The sequence below is a fragment of the Coptis chinensis genome, chromosome 9 (genome assembly GCF_015680905.1).
Source record: "Coptis chinensis isolate HL-2020 chromosome 9, ASM1568090v1, whole genome shotgun sequence".
Classification (NCBI taxonomy): domain Eukaryota; kingdom Viridiplantae; phylum Streptophyta; class Magnoliopsida; order Ranunculales; family Ranunculaceae; genus Coptis; species Coptis chinensis.
Window position 1 is genome coordinate 7,860,121 of NC_141464.1, and position 3,761 is coordinate 7,863,881.

At 35.8% G+C, this 3,761-nt stretch overlaps 1 long non-coding RNA gene across 1 annotated transcript; it reads left to right on the forward strand.

Moving 5' to 3' along the window:
- The first annotated feature begins 2,538 nt into the window (after positions 1 to 2,538).
- On the forward strand, positions 2,539 to 3,043 carry LOC147474651 (uncharacterized). The gene is made up of 3 exons (XR_015209203.1): positions 2,539 to 2,649; positions 2,773 to 2,877; positions 2,973 to 3,043. It is a non-coding gene; the product is annotated as an uncharacterized LOC147474651 (long non-coding RNA).
- The last annotated feature ends 718 nt before the right edge of the window (positions 3,044 to 3,761 follow it).

A 3,761-nucleotide genomic window follows, 5' to 3' on the forward strand; every position in this document is an offset into this window, starting at 1 on the left:
TCCTCTAAAAATTCTTTACTTGTCTGTTAATAGGAATGTGACCTCCCCAATTCTTTGCTGTCATAGGATGTCATCTACAAGCGGTATTTTTGCACATCCGAACTCAGTGACCCCTTTGATAGTCTAGGATTGTGTGCCAACCTAGGTTGTTAATAGGAATGTGACCTCCCCAAATTGCCTTTGGCGTGTCTGTGTGATAATTAATTCCTTGACTATTAAAGACATCCAATCACATTAAACCCATATATTGTTTTTATTCCTAAAGGCGACTAATTCCATGTTTTCGGAAATTAGCAAACTTAATTCACAGTGAGTAGCAAAAGTATATAACCACGGGGCCGGGCAAGGCGGGATTTGCTGATATTGGAGAACAATTGGTGAGTACATTGTCTGTCTCAACATTTATACATGTAGGCACTTGTTAATTTGTTTGGGTATGATAAACCTTCAACCAAGAGTTTCGAAGACATGCATCGTATTAACCCTGTCGTTTGCGTGATTATTTTGTAACCATAGAAAAAAGAGTTGGGACCATCCTTTAATGGAAAAAATCGAAGGCCTTCAATATGGAAAAGAGCTTACTCAAAAAAAGGAAAATATATTGAAGTAGCTACGGAAAGAGTAGCTGAAAAGATTGTAAGTTTTCTAATCATTTATTATTATGTTTTAATGTTAGACATGAATGCTTGTTGTGATTTGGATTTGCTAAATCCTTGTTTACTTCAAAACTTAATTGAAGGATGTCTTTGACTAAGGAAGTAGAGGAGGAAAGGTAGTTATTGAAGGAAGTAAAGACATCTTAACTCTAGCATTGGGCACACCCGAAAGCATCCCGGTCACACTCGGCGGTTGGAAAGGGGATGCCCCACCACATATTTCCATGTTAACAAGCGTGGCTCAAAGGAACATGTTACAAAGTTGGAATCAACAATTCAAGAGCAACGGGACCAAAACTACCGTCTTCAGGAAGACGTTAGGTTGCTGTTGGATAGAGTCAGAAGGTTGGAGGACAAAGATAACTCCTTACCATCTGAAAAAATCTCTTCAAACAACAATACGAGTGTCAATATTGATCGACGATACACTCATCGGCAAACATCAATCGGTAGACTAGTAAAAATGCTCAGCAAGTAAGTTACTACTGTGAATGTTTCTTTTATTGGTAACCTGCCATCTATTTGTGCATCATTCATCGTTGCATCTAGTGTTTGTGCAACAACAGTATGACCCAACCATTTTATGCATTCCGACCTTCTAACTACAAATTTTATTTTTCTGACTAATAGCTGAAAAAAAATGGGAAGGCAGCCCAACCTCCATCAAAGCCCAAACCAGATCATGGTAACAAAGCAAATAAGAAAACACAAGAAGGTCAAACACCATTTTCGAGGCCAACATCTGGTCTAGGACAGGCAAGTAGCATTTTACACGTGATATATATAATTTTAATAATGTTGCATGGTTCTAAGATTTATACTTCAATTGTAGGGCCTAGAGTGTAATTTGGCTAAATCTGATCGTGTGAACAAGGTAAATAAGAATAAAACACGGGGTCAAACATCATTTCAGGGTCCAACATCTGGTCCAAGAGAGGTAAGTAGTGTTTTACACATTATATATATAATTTTAAAATGGTTCTAAGATTTATACTTCAATTGTAGGGCCTAGAGTGTAATTTGGCTCAATTTGATCATGTGAACAAGGCAAATAAGAAAACACGGGGTCAAACATTTGGTCTAGGGGAGGTAAATTGTAGTTTACACGTAATATGTTATTAAAATATAATGTTGTGTGCTTATTATGATACTTAGACATTTATATATAGAAAAAGAATGTTATTTGGCTGCGGTTGGCGAACAAATATTATTCTTTGAAGGCTTGGTATCTGAGGGAAATAAGCGAAAAGAAATTCACGGTTACCCTTTGGGACTCAATAATGTTAGGTGTTGCGGTTGTATCGCTTGTTTGAAGAAATTTGGCTGTCTTGCTCTTCCTATACAAGTGAATGAGGAGCTTAGATATGTCGCAGATGCTCTGGGCACACAAGTTCCTTGGCCAAAGGACCATGTCTATTATAAAGACGACATTGAGGTAAATAACAAGATTCTTTAATATGAAGTTATATTCTGAATTTGGCTTCTCTTTTAATAATTGGTTGTTCTGAATTTTTAATTTAGGGAAGTAAAAATCAAACTAGTGATAGTCATAATCAAGGTGCAATAGATTCGTTTGTGGGATTCCTCAATATGGCGCTTACCATAATTCCTCAAACATGTACACGTAATCATGTTTGGAGATAATATGGGTAGTTTCATTATGGAGAAAAGAGATATAATGGATGTATGTAACATGGGTTGGTTAGATGCTGCTATTTTGGTGGTATATATGAGGTTAGAATATCTGCAAAATTTCATTGTTGGTGCTATCGTAAATCTTAGATATTCATATTTAGTTTTAGTAATTATGATTGCTTTATTTTTCTTTCTCTAGGATTCTTTATGACGAATTTGTGAGTTGTCGTGATGTCGTTGGATTTGTAAACCCTTTATCTTTCACAAGAGCTAATAAGAATGAGAAAACTCAAATTATTGTGGAGAGCTTGCAGAATACAAGTGGAAAAAGAGTTGTTCTTATCCCTTATAATCCAGGGTAAGGATATTGTCTTATATTTTTAATACTATCCATGTTTTATCATTTTCATTGGAATGTATATTATAGTTTTAATGCCTAATTTTACTTTTTTAACCACACATGCCTCTGATCTTTTTGTAGTGGACATTGGGTTTTGATTGCTATTAATTTATCGCGGATGACTTTTAATTGGTTGGATTCGATGCATAATCTACCATCTAATGATATGGATATCTATTTTAACAGGTTTGTCATGATTGTGTATGTATATGAAATAATTAGATCATTACGTGCTTATCTTTTACTTGCTAATTAGGTTTTACATTGATCTTATTTTGAAGTGCGGTCATGAAAATAGAAAGACTTGAAGGGAAAGGAAGTAAAGGTCCAATGAAGTGGGAGAAGATTATGGTAATAAACAAATTCTTATGCATACATGATAAGAGCCAAAAACTGTAGTTTTAAACCCTTAACAATCATACTTTTAGACCAATTATGTGAGTAATAATTAAGAGTTAATACTGATTACGTGTTTTTATGTATTTCAGGCTTCAAAGTCTATTATGTGTAGAAATGTGCCGCTTTAGCGAGATAAAGGAGCAAAGGTCGGTTGCTAAGGAGTTCTGTGAATAAAGGCCAAGATTCAAGGAGACAAAGCCTTTGTAAAGCCCGGTCAAAAGCTGAAAAGTTAACACGGGCGTAAAACACAAGTCAAGTGAGAACTTCCGAAGGCCGTATCTTTGGACTCAGACCTCGGAATTGGGAGTATCTTATGTCAAAACGACCGGCTTGGAAAGAGCTTTCCAATGGTCCAAGCTTTGGCCCAATCAGAGGAGCAAAAGTGGACGAAACATCTGTCGAAGGCAACTACAGCTGAAGAGCCCATTTTGGACTAAAGAAATTGGGTTTTGGGCCCGATTTTCCGGCCCAAAATATGGCTCCAAGCCCATGCACGATTTTTGGATCTGAAAGTATAAAAACAAAAGCTTGACTCTTTGTTAATGGCAGTTAGGTTAGGAAGCTAATGTTAATGGAGTTTAGGGTTAGAAAAAGATAGTTAGATCTAGATTAGTTAATTACTTAGTTTTTATTCCATTAATTAGTTTCATTCTTTGTTTTAGATTAGTTAT